We start from the raw sequence: 13612 nt of genomic DNA on the forward strand, positions 1-13612 counted from the left end.
TAGTCTCGCTCTGTTGCCCAGGCTAGAGTGCAGTGGTGCAATCATGACTCACTGCAACCTTGACCTCCTGGGTTCAAGTGATCCTCCCGTCTCAGCCTCCCAAGTAGCTGAGACTACAGGCATGCACCACCGTGCCTGACTAACTTTTTAAATTTTTAGTAGAGAGGAAGTCTTGCTGTGTTGCCCAGGCTGGTCTTGAACTCCTAACTTCAAGCAATCCTCCAGCCTCAGCCTCCCAAAGTGCTGGGGTTATAGGCATGAGCCACTGCATACAGCAATTGATACAAATTTCTAACTAATTTCCACGAGATGCTGATGCTACTGCTCTGAGGACCGTACTCTGAGAACCACTAGTGTAGACTCAATTAAAAACACACACACACACACACACACACCCAGGCTTTAGATTCAGATACAGCTGGGTTCAAATCAAACTTTAATATTTACTTGAATTTTGGACAAGTTATTTACTCTCTCTGAGCTAGTTTCTCAGCCATGAATGGAGATGATGATAATGCTAGCCTCATCAGGTCCTTGCAAGAATGCAATGAGATAATCCACTGTCCTTGGCATGAAGCCTTGCACATACATTGCCACATTAGTGTTAGTATGTGAGTCTCTTCCCTTTTTCCCGTTATTATGAGGGCCAAGAAGAAAGAGGTTGGAGTTGGGGTTTTCTCCAACAGAGTTTTCAAATGGAGCCACCTTCATTTTGACCAAGGTACTCCCACAAACAAAACAAATATAGTTATTATTTTACGGAGCAGCTAGGTGGGCCTGTCTTGAAGGTTAGAGTCACATGATTCTTGGGTCCTGCCTGACCTACTGGTCACAGCCCTTATAAGACTGTCCTCTTAAACTTCTGATAGGCACCTGCATCTGGGTTCCTCACATCCATAGACAGCAGAATGCTGTTCAGGACAGGCACTCACAGAAATGACCTGACAACCTATCTCCAGGACTGGGCTGTGATGCAGATGCACCATGGCAGATGTGCTGGATAGAGACTCTGCAGCAGTGCAGGCGAGAGCTGTGGGCAGGAAGACTTCATGAAAGGAAATGATTTAACCTAGGCTCCAAGAAGCAGGTAGAACTAAGATCACGCATGAGAAGTAGGAAGAAGGCAGAGAAACTCGTTTCAGTAAGCAAGAAAGGAGGGAGCAAAGAGCCTTATCAGGAAGGGGCAGTTACTTGGGTAACCTGGGGGAAACCAATCTAGCTGTGTCTCCAGCTTTATGGAAAATAGAGAAGATAAATAAGGCAGGGCTGGTGGTGGTGAGTGGGAGGTGGGGCGATGAGGTGAAGTCTAAATCACAATCCAGTGTCAATTTCTTGTCCATGGATCATCACTGAAGTCTTTTCTGAAGAACAGTAATAGGGTGAAAGTGGTTTTTAGGAAGATAGATGACTTCCCCACTCAGCTGTAAATGAAAAAAAATATATCATTTTTTAAATAAACCTTGAGTGGTTTTGGGAAAAAAAGCTGCTGTCTCCATAAGCTGTAGAGTCCCAGAAATCAGGCCAGTTAGAATGGAAGGGCCAGTGACCAGCATCTCAAGCCTAACATGGCTTTCTTAATCTAATTTTTGGTTCTTGTTCTTTCTCTCTGACTACCCCTTTGTGTGTTTTTTGTTTGCTTGTTTGTTTGTTTCTTTTCTTCCAGAACTGACCTGAAATAGACTTTGGAGATCTCACCAACCACAGTTTTATCTGAACAGTAGAAGCAGCCACAGATAAGATTTTCACAATGAATAGGTTGCCATTGTCAACACTGGCTTATTTTGTTCCATAACACACATACCAATGAGAAGAGAGAGGAAAACACTGATATTGGTCTAAATAAAATCTTAGGTTCAACAGCATCTTCAAATATATTCTTTTATATACTAAATGTGATACCTGGGAGAAGATTAGCTGTGCTCACTTCCTGTACAACAAATCTGAGGCTTGGAAATTAAAGGGACTTGTCTGTGGTCATTCGTTTTTGCTAAGGGGGTCAGAGTCGAGATTCTGTCCCTGAGCAGTGCTCCTGCCTCTCAGCTTGGCTATTCTTTAAATAAAAGATAATTGGTATTCACAAGTTTGCAAATAATTTGAGCTGGGGGCCAGGCTATGTGAGCAATAATTAAAATACAACTAGTGCAGTCACTCTGACACAATGAAATAAAGAACATGTAGGCTCTTTATTTGGCTGAATGTAATTTGATATAAATAGCAGTTTATTCAAACTCTAGTCAATATCACCTGTATAGAGGTAGAACATTTGGGAGCAGGGAGACCAGGTTTGCTGCGGGTCAGAAAAGGGAATTTGGTTAGAGTCAGAAATTGCTGTGGGGTAGCTTTGAAGATTGCAGAATCTGACACCCTTGAGGAAGGGAAATGGGGAGAAAGGTGATCACTCAGCTCCCCTTCCATGAATGCCCTTATTGTGGACAAACCACATTTGGGGTGACACAACTCACCTTTACCAACGTCAGCACTGACTTTGCTGCTTGGGTACTCTTTTATCTTCTCTTCTATTTCATCCCTGTGTGAATATCAAGCCTTGATATCTGCCAGGTTCAACAAGTCCTGGCCATCTTGAGCTCATTCACACTCTCTCCAGGGGTCTGCCAGCCAGCCCCACAGCATCCTGCACAGACCTCACACATTCACCCCCTGCCCTGTCTCTCTCTCTCTTTCACACACACACACACACACACACACACACACACACACACACACACACGAAGAGTCCCAGGAGAAGAGGTACTGAACAACCCAGTAAACTCTTCTCCCATTTCTCAGTTGTTGCTGTGGGTCCTTAACATCTATTATGTACCGGGTGATGTACCTTCTTGGTCTCTAAATCTCACAAACCCCCTCAAGCTGGGCAACAGCCCTGCTCATATAGGTGGGCAGAAGTTCAGTTCAGAGTATAAGCCACACCCCCACATGTCCAATATCACATACCTAAAAAGTGTCAGCATCAGGATTTGAGCTTGGGCCTTGCTGACACCAAATCCCAATTTTTCCCAAGCAGGCGAGCTTGATCTTCCAAAGTAGAAGTCAGGCGCCAGGCTCTTAAAAAGCAGTTGGATTTTCCAGATTGGGAAGGAAAGGCAGTAGCAAGACAGTCCATCTCAAAGGCAAAAATCTCCCCACTTTCTTTTCCTATATCCTCTAACTTCTCTGTAAACCTAACCACAGTGGGCATGCACAGAACTAAGCAGGTGGAGTTTTCAAGAAAGGACGCAAAGCAGCAAATCAGGCTGAAAATGTGAACAGGATCAAAAAAGAGAAATGCCCTGATTATAGTCATCCTGGTTGCAACTTTGCTCTTTCAGGCTTACTACAAGTTTTCAAATTCTTAATTTTTTTTCTATTCTTAAATTTCCTTTATCCTGTGGCATTTTCTCCTCCCCAGTTCATTGACTCCTCATTTCCTAGCTGTCTCTATCATTTTCTCTTAAAAACGTTAATTCTAGAGCCTGACTCCCTGAGTTCAGATTCTGTCTCCAATCCCTAACAGCTGAATGGTAATGTAATATAAACAGCAGTTTATTAAACACTCTAGTCAACATTAGTTGCTGGGGGTCAGAAAAGGGAATTTGGTTAGAGTCAGAAGTTGACCTAGCAAGTTATTTCCAAACTATTGTTTTCCTTTGTATGCAAAACTGAGATGAAGATAATACCTGCCTCAGAGGGTTGTGGTGAGCATAAAAAAATGTCCCCCATTTAGCAAACAGCCTGGCACATACAGACATTCAACAAACCTAAGCTATCATTTGTATCATTTGTACTTATCTTGACTACTTCAGGAGTTCCAGATCCACTGAGACTAGCATGTAAAAGCATTTTGAAAAAATGATACAAATGTAAACTATCACGATTGTCTTCTCTTTGCAAAATGAGTTGGTGCCTCAAAAGCTTCAAAAGTTTCGTAGCTTTGTACCCTGGTGGACTCATTCACAGCTTGCCTGGCTCTGTGAAAGAAGGGAAGGAGACCTGTCACATGGGTAGAAAGGAAACTTCAGTTGAGATATCAGAGCTCATGGGAAGGAGAGAAGGGGAAGGGGATTCTCTGATTCCCGCCATCAGGTACTTTCCAAGGCCAGGCTGCCGTGCTGAGTGGGGACTACCATCCTACACCAAAACAGAAGGAAACACACCAACCAGGGCAGAGTATCTTTACAACTAAATGTCATCTGTTCCTAAATACATGCACATCTTTGCACATTTTTTTATTTCTCATTTCCTGTGTAGTATTAGATTGGGCAAGAAGGAGTTTTAGTTTCTAGAAGATACTCACACAGTATAGGAATACAGGTATATATTTTAAAATATTTTTAAAAGTAAGAACTATTTTGAAGGACTAGATGGCACTTCCCCTCCTTTCCCATGAACGGGCCTGCTTGGAAGGGATGGTAGGCAGGGGGGTGAACGCAGGTCTTTGCCGGCAAGGGGCAGTGGCCTGGGACTGACAGGAATTGATTCCTGAATGTTTTTCAGGTATACAAGCACCCTGACTCCACGTGGCAGATTAACAAAATGCACACAGGTTCAATACTATCAGAGCTTATGTCTGAGCAGGCTATCTCACCAAGCATATTTACCATCAGTGCTTGTTACATTTCCTCAGATAACAGTGCAAATATGAGAGGAATCAAGGAGAAGAGGGACTAGCTATGAACAAGAAGGAGCAAGACAAGAAGTGACTAGCTATGGACAAGAAGAGACAAAGACAAGTGGGAGTGGTCATGAACAAGAAGGAAAGGATAGGGAGAGCAGAGAGAGAAGGAGACCAGGAAAGCAGATGGGTGGAGAGAGGAATGATGTCTAGGTACTGTGTGTTTACCCAAGGTCTGGCATGCAACACTCAACAGTGCAGCACCCCCTGAGAAGGAAAGTGCTATGTGCTGAGCACTTACTATGTTGTTTGACACGGTATTGGGTGTTTTATTATACATTATCTCATTTAACCTTTGCAAGAAACTGACGAGATAAGCTTTACTTTCTCTCAATTTCATTGATGAGGAAAATTCTGAGAGATTAAGTAACCTGCTTAAGGCCGCACAGCTAGAAAGTAGCAAAGCTGAATTTAAGCTTAGACCTCCACTACACTACCATGTCTTCTGGATAAGTTTTCTAAATGGTTGAGATTTAACCCTTTGAGGAATATTCACACACTTAAGGGACATTCACAAATTTATTTTAATCATTTCGTACAGAAGCCCTTCTTTCTTTTTCTGTTTGTTAATACAAAATAAATAAGTGAGAAACTTCAAACAGTGGAGAGGGTATCAAGTAAAAAGTTCCTCCTTGCTCACCATGAATTCCACTTTCCAGAGGTACTGCTGTTGACAATTTGGTCTACATCCCTTCACATCTTTTCCTATGTTGTTTTTTAAAAAAATTAATCATATTATGTACATTGATTTGTGACTTTTTCTTCAAACTAATGATATATTGTATATCAGTATATGCATATCTGTTTTTTTTTAGTAACTGCATGAACATTTCACTCCATCAATGAGCCACTTTTATTTACACATTTTCCGAATTATGGACATTTAGGTTGTTTCTGACTTTTAAGTATTATAAGCAATGCTGACATGAATTACTGAAATGAATATGTTTATATAAGTACGTCTTCACATGCGTTCTTTTATTCCAGTAGAATATACATCTCAAAGTGAGCTAAAGGGAATAAGCCTTTTCTATTCGAATAGATACTTCAGGAAAGAAATGTATATTCCCATAAATAGCGAGTGACAGTCCCATGTTTCAACACAACCTATTCAAAAGGGGAAAATATCAATCTTTAAAATTTTTTTTGATAAACTACTAAGTGAAATAAATAGCTACTCAGGTGGTTTGAATTTAACATCCCTTTGGTTACCAGGGGGAGAGGCCAAGACCCGGTTGAGGGGCAGATGCTTGGGGTTTCCCAAAGTCATTCACCCAGGTTAGTGACTCATGTCTCCACACACTAATCTCAGAGCACATGCAAATTTAGGCATGACCAGAACACACACATTCATTCATTTATTGAGTACACACTCTGAGCCAGTCACTAGGAGCAAATAAGAGATACAGGTCCCTGCACTCTTGGAACTTGTGCTCCTGGTAGGAGAGTCAATGATAAACAAGTAAACACACAGACAAAGTAGTTCCTGTCATGGATGAGTTTTATAGCATTGGTCAGAAACTATGAGAGCATTGAATATTAAATCTTACTCCTGTACAATAAGGGACTAAAACAGACATATGCATCCAAATGCTCCTGATAGTTCTTCTTAGTTGTTTCAAATTCTAAATCAAGCCCTAAATCTAAATCATCATCCTTCCATACAAACTTGGGCCTCTCCCACATTTCCCATCTCAGTGAATGGAAAAGACCAAAAACTAGGAAGGAATCATCCTGGTATCTTTTTTTCCTTTGTTCTTCATATACAGTCTGATATGGTTTTGCTGTGTCCCCACCCAAATCTCATCTTGAATTGTAGTTCCCATAATCCATATGTGTTGTGGGAGGGACCAAGTGGAGATAATTGAATCTTGGGGTGGTTTCCCCATTCCATTTTCATGATAGTGAGTTCTCACAGGATCCAATGGTTTTATAAGGAGCTTCCCCCTTCACTGGGCAATCATTTCTCCTGCCACCATGTGAAGAAGGACATGTTTGCTTCCCCTTCTGCCATGATCATAAGTTTTCTGAGGCCTCCCCAGCCCTGCAGAACTGTAAGTGAATTAAACCTCTTTCCTTTATAAATTACGCAATCTCAGGCAGTTCTTTCTAGCAGCATGAGAACAGACTAATACACAGTCTATCATCAGATTGGGCTTATTTATTGCCAAAATATTTCCAGAATCTCTCTCTGTCTCCAATTTCACTACTATCCTAGCACAAGCTGCTATCATGTACAGCCTCCATATCACCTGTGCTTACCTAGTACTGTACTCATGTATGCGCTGGTTCCCCCTGCCAAGTGGATTCCACATTGCTGTTAGTATCCCAATTCCTCCTCCTTAAAAACCTCTAACAGCTGTCCATTTCTGTTATGATAAACACAAAACCTCCTACCATGACCCATGCAGCCAGGCACATCTGGTCCTACCCACTCCTCTGGCCTCAACTCCACCACTCTTCCTGTGGCTTCCTTCACTCAGTCCTGCTAACATTCTTCTCATCTCTAAGCTAAGCTCCTAACCAGCAGTCTTGCAGATGCTATTACTTTGGTTTTAATTCATCATTCCTCAGTACTCCTGCATCATCCCTTCAGGGAGGGCCTCCTAACTGAGCAAAATCCATCTACTAAGTGCTCTTGTGGTACCTTGTATCCTCCTTTCCTGGCCTTGTCACAGTTGTATTTCTACATTCACTTGAATCCCCTTTAGACAATAAGCACCACGGGGGCCAGGGCCATGATGGCTTTTGTTTGCCAGCATGATGTCTTGCACCAAGTGCACATTAAACATTTGCTAAACAAAAGAACAGATACATTCATGCAAGATAGACTAAATTGCTTGGAACAAATTTTAAGTGCCCTAAAAGTTCAAAAAAATGGTTAACATTAACCATGTCTAGTACGGCCAGACAAAAAGCAAGAAAGAAGAGTGTGTGTTGAGGAGAAAGGTTATACAATAAGACCATGCCTGTATCTGTGGGGACAAGGCTTCCCAAAGTAGTGAGCCCAGAATTAGTTGGCCTTGAATTTCAAACAAAGAGCTTTAGCCCAGTCTCATAAGCTATAGGGATCTAATGGAGCTTCTTTGGATGGAAGATTAAAATGAAAGTGGGAATGATTAACTCAGGTAGGTTTAACCTATCATCTGCATAGACAATGGTTGGAAGTAGACAGAGAAGTAGCAGGACTAGAGGCAAGAAGACGCTTAAAGTAGGCTAGTATAAGAATTGTCACCCAAAATAGAAAAGAAGGGGCAGATCCTGGGACTAAGTAACAGAACTCAGTGATTACCTGGTTATGAGAAATAAAGAAAGTGTCAAAATTGCTTTCCTCTGATCCCACCTTATCCCAAGAGTTGCAGATTGGGAGATCTAGAAAGAACTGGGCACATGGCCAGAGTCTTCTCAATTCTTTATTTTATTTTATTTATTTATTTTTGAGAAGGAGTCTCTTTTGCCCAGGCTGGAGTGAAATGGCGTGATCTCGACTCACTGCAACCTCCGCCCCCCCACCCCAGGTTCAATTCTCCTGCCTCAGCCTTCCGAGTAGCTTGGATTACAGGCACCTGCCACCACACTGGGCTAATTTTTGTATTTTTTGTAGAGAAGGAGTTTCGCCATGTTGGCCAGGCTAGTCTCGAACTCCTGACCTCAAATGATCCACCCGCCTTGGCCTCCCAAAGTGTTAGGATTACAGGCGTGAGCCACCATGCCCAGCCAGAGTCTTCTCAGTTCTTAAAACACACAATTTTATTTTCCCCCAAGGACTTCAGATAATGAAATAAATTATTACGGTAAAAGAAACCCAGGTAGACTATACACTAATCACCCAATGGCTTGTTTCACTGTATTGTTGTTGGGGCAAGATGTTTAAACATTAGCATTTAGTTAGACATCCAGGAAGCAGACACCTGTTTCTATTTCTTTATACTAGAATTCAATTAAATAAAACAAACTTAAACTATCATCAGAGTGAACAGGCAGCCTATAGAATGGGAGAAAATTTTTGCAATCTATCCTTCCGACAAAGGGCTAATATCCAGAATCTACAAAGAACTTAAACAAATTTACAAGAAAAAAACAACCCCATCAAAAAATGGGCAAAGGATATGAACAGACACTTCTCAAAAGAAGACATTTATGCAGCCAAAAGACATATGAAAAAATGCTCATCATCACTGGTCATTAGAGAAAGCAAATCAAAACCATAATGAGATACCATCTCATGCCAGTTAGAATGGTGATCATTAAAAGTCAGGAAACAATAGATGCTGGAGAGGTTGTGGAAAAACAGGAACGCTTTTACACCGTTGGTGGGAGTGTAAATTAGTTCAACCATTGTGGAAGACAGTGTGGTGATTCCTCAAGGATCTAAAACTAGAAATACCATTTGACCCAGCGATCCCATTACTGGGCATATATCCAAAGGATTATAAATCATTCTACGATAGAGACACATGCACACATATGTCTATTGCAGCACTATTCACAAGAGCAAAGACTTGGAACCAACCCAAATGTCCATCAATGATAGACTGGATTAAGAAAATGTGGCACATATACACCATGGAATACTATGCAACCATAAAAAAGGATGAGTTCATGTCCTTTGCAGGGACATTGATGAAGCTGGGAACCATCATTCTCAGCAAACTATCACAAGGACAAAAAACCAAACACCGCATGTTCTCACTCATAAGTGGGAATTGAACGATGAGAACACATGGACACACGGAGGGGAACATCACACACCAGGGCCTGTGGGGGTGGGGTGGTAGGGGAGGGATAACATTAGGAGAAATACCTAATGTAGGTGATGGGTTGATAGGTGCAGCAAACCACTATGGCACGTGTATACCTATGTAACAAAAGTGCACATTCTGCACATGTAACCCAGTATAATTAAAAAAAAAAAAAAAAAAAAAAAAAAACCTGCTCCACGGTACAAAATAGGAGAGAGAGCAATGGGGAAAGAGTGAAGACACCAGGGTTCTGGTCCCAGTTCTCAAACTAACTCCACTCTGTCAACCTGAGACACATGACTTGGGTCCAGATTTCCTTATCTGTAAAACTGGCTGGGAGGGGAAGATAAAGGCTGGGAGTGATCTCTACCTGTGTTCAACAGAGCTCTGGGATTCTGGGGAGGTATTCAGGAGCTCCCAAGGAGACAAGGGAGCAGTTGAGTGGACAGTCTCCCATCCATCACCCATACCCCCTCACCCTGAGATATATCAGGGAACTTTGTAAGATTTCATTAAGTCTACAGTATGGTCCATATGTCCACCCCCACTACCCAGGAAAAATTACTGTTTTAGATGCTGTCTCTCTAAGGATATTCTTACTTAGGGGTCAGTTTTCTGATTTCCCAAAGAATGATAATACAAGTTGATAGCTGTGTGGATCTGCAAGTTAACACCACACTGTGATGTTAAAAAAAATTCACTAAAGCAGAAATGACACACATCCTTTTAGAGTTTGGGGGATCGGCGGGGACACTAAACTTTCATTCTGAGAATAAACTTTGACATTGGATGAAGGCAACCAGAGCTATTAGCCAACAATGGTACTTACTTTAGCCTTATTTTAATGTTTTAAAGAGCAGATATTCACATATCACTTGTGCGTTGAAAGTGTATTTCTTTCTTTTTTTTTTTTTTTTGAGACACAGTCTCACTCTGTCGCCCAAACTAGAGTGAAGTGGTGTGATCTCAGCTCACTGCAACTTCCACCTCCCAGATTCAAGTGCCTCAGCCTCCCAAGTAGCTGGCACTACAGGTGCATGCTACCATGCTCAGCTAATTTTTATATGTTTAGTAGAGATGGGGTTTCACCATGTTGGCCAGGCTGGTCTTGAACTCCTGACCTTAGGTGATTCGCTCACCTTGGCCTCCCAAAGTGCTGGGATTACAGGCGTGAGCCACTGCACCCAGCCCCCAGAGTGTATTTATTTCTGAAGAAAAAACTTTCAGAGAATTACACACCTACCCCCACACACATCCCTCTGGCAACTGATCTCTACATAGCTCAGGGCACAAGGACTGTGATAACATCACAAGACTCCTTGACCCCAGAAATTTCATTAGGGGCCCCAAGCCACAGTGACTAGTAAGTATCTAAATATGACATAATTTTACTACTGCCTCACACTTTGCAATTGTGGGAACTTGGAGGCTAATTTGAGAATTGGGTTGACTCTTCTTTAGAGACAGGAGGGATCAAGGTGATGGACCAAAATGAACACACTCTAGTACAGGGTTTTCCAAAGTGCATATTGCAGTTTGCAGCGGGTTTTGAGAAAATCAACTTACAGGGTGTTTATATTTAATATTGTTAATGTGGGGATGATTTTTAAAATGAATTTTAATATCAGTAAGATAATATGTAATATCAATTGTTATTATTTTATTCAACTTAGTAATAAAATTTTTGTGATCATTTTGCTTCCATTTTATAAACTGTATATGTGTGCATACATGTCACAATGTACTTGGATCTTTCTGGGAACTGTGAAAAAAAATCAGAAACCACTGCTTTGATAGATACTGAGAGCAAGAGAGGAAGCTTGGTCTTCAGTTTGATCTTGACAGACACTGGGAAGTTTGGCTTAAAAATTAAGGAAAAGGGTGGGGGAGTAGAGAAGGACTTATGCCCAGTATTTCCTGAGTGAAGACCACACACACCTACTTCTGACAACTGATCTCTACACAGCTCAGAGCACAAGGACTGTGATAATATCACAAGACGCCCTGGCCTCAGAAGCTTCATGAGGGGCCCCAAGCCACAGTGACCAGCAAGTACCTAAATATGACACAATTTTACTACTGCCTCACACTTTGCAATTGTGGGAACTTGGAGGCTAATAAGATAATTGGGTTGACTCTTCTTTAGAGACAGGAGAGAACAAGGTGATGGACCAAAACGAACACACTCTAGTACAGGGTTTTCCAAAGTGCACATCACAGTTGCAGCGTGTCATTGACACTGTGCTTGACCTTAATCCACCCAACAATAGTTGGCCTTATTGACAGGGCACAGGGAGTTGGCTTGTCAGGAATTTCACCTGTTTTCCAGACAAAGGCAGTTTAAGTAATCCATCCAAAGTCACAACTAATAAGAGGGAGATTCAGAATTCCAACCTGATAATCACCTGTTACTATAGCTCACATTTCTTAGCCATAGGGAAAGGAGGAATAGAGAAACTTGTCTCCTTAAAGTTAGCTTTAAACAATCCTACCTGGCTCTAATTCCTGACTACTATTATCACTGTAGCTGTAGATTAAGCTTTCCCTCACTTTGTTCAGGCACTCTATTAAGCACTTTAAAATCTTAATTTCACTTAATCCTCACAAAAGCTGAATGAGATATGTACTATAATAATTGCTATTTACTGGAAGCTTTGAATAGTTTAGTAACTTGCCCAGTGTCACATAAACATCATTGACACAAGCCACATTAAATAGCTGAATGTAGTTTATTTACATTTCTACACATAGGAAAACTCTCTGCTAAAATAGCTATTTCCCCTCCAAGTGTTGGGGTCAAACAGTTGAAATATCAATTTCTCATCTATAAAGTGAAGGTGAGTTTAGAGGTTTGCTTAGGATTAAGAAGTCTGAATTCTGGGGTTAGAATATCCAGGGGCAGAGGTGGGAGCAGAACTCTATTTTTTCTAAAAAGGTAGCTCAAGGAGCTTCAGAAATTCCCAGCTGCTGTGGAGTTTGAGATGAGCAGGGGAGGCACAGGAGAGAAGACTGTGCAAAGCTCTGGGATTTTTATAAATTCGCATTCATAGCCTAAGCTGGCGTTTGGTGAAATTTTGGACACAAATTGAGGTGAGGTTTAGTTATTTCCCTGTGCATCGTGGATGTCCAACATCTAGTCTTGTCAACTTCAGACAGTTTCTAGGGTCTATATCCTGTAGAAAATCTTGTAAGCCAGAGGGCCTTGGGGATATCAATTTTCTAGTTTCCCTACCCTTTTGCAAGCCTCTCTCCCTTTTATTCTCAGCATTACCCTTAAGTTCTGGTAGAATCCTGTCTGAATAAGATTTGATTATACCTGAGCAATTCTTATGTCTTATCGAGCTTGTAAAAAGAACATTCTGCTGACACACCTTCATATTGCATCTGTTCCCAACCTAAAAATACAAGACTCAAATCGGTCTGTGAGCAAACTCTAAGTTGACCTTCCACTGACAACTTAGAGGTAAGAGGGCAGCTATTCCGAAAGGGAGGGGAGGGGTAAAATGAAATAAAACAGGGTGGAGCTTCCAAGGGAACTTACAAATTCTTCTGTGCAAGGTCACACCTACATCCTAATTGGAAAAGAGCTGAAAGAGCCTGCCCATTCTGTCCCTCAGCTACCCTTTCCTACCTGGTTTCACTCGTGGAGATACACACTTCTGTCAGATTTCCAGGACACACCCAGAGATACACAAAATCATGTTTTCCAAAACAGAGAGGAGATTGGTGTGGAGGGTAAGGGAATGAAGCCTGAGAGGGTAGATGGTTGGACACCTGATGCGGGATGAGCAAGGGGTAAAGTTAGGGCAGTGACTGGATACAAAGAAAGTAGAAAAATGACATTGAACATGGTTAGCCCAGAAGCACACGTTGTGGTCCTGCAAAATAGATTCAGATTCTGGCCAAACATTGCTTTATATACTGAGGACATATTATAACCTCCCATAAATGAAATATATGCACTTCTGGGCCAATATGGTTGTCACCATATCAGATGAAAGGAAAAAGTAATTAGGAATTTTTAAGAATGGTGCTTTTGCCCCTATCAGTTCAGCTTCAGAGATCAAGAACTGCCTAATGACTGCAGGAAGGAAAGCTCAAAGGCTCCAGGTTTCTTAGTCGCACCTGTTTGGGAAGGGCCTGGACTAACAAAAGAGAAAAGCAACAGGTTCCCACAGGCAGAAACTCGATCCAGTCCCCG

The 13612-nt window shown here is 41.7% G+C and overlaps 2 protein-coding genes across 4 annotated transcripts in view; one reads left to right on the plus strand and one right to left on the minus strand.

Moving 5' to 3' along the window:
• CD86 (CD86 molecule) overlaps nt 1-13612 on the plus strand; it is a 131595-nt gene that overhangs the window by 25632 nt on the left and 92351 nt on the right. The window lies entirely within an intron of this gene.
• The window catches only part of ILDR1 (immunoglobulin like domain containing receptor 1), a 35564-nt gene that overhangs the window by 21581 nt on the left and 371 nt on the right, over nt 1-13612 (minus strand). The gene's annotated exons all lie outside the window — the stretch shown is intronic.

Source organism: Nomascus leucogenys, chromosome 21 (genome assembly GCF_006542625.1).
Source record: "Nomascus leucogenys isolate Asia chromosome 21, Asia_NLE_v1, whole genome shotgun sequence".
NCBI lineage: Eukaryota > Metazoa > Chordata > Mammalia > Primates > Hylobatidae > Nomascus > Nomascus leucogenys.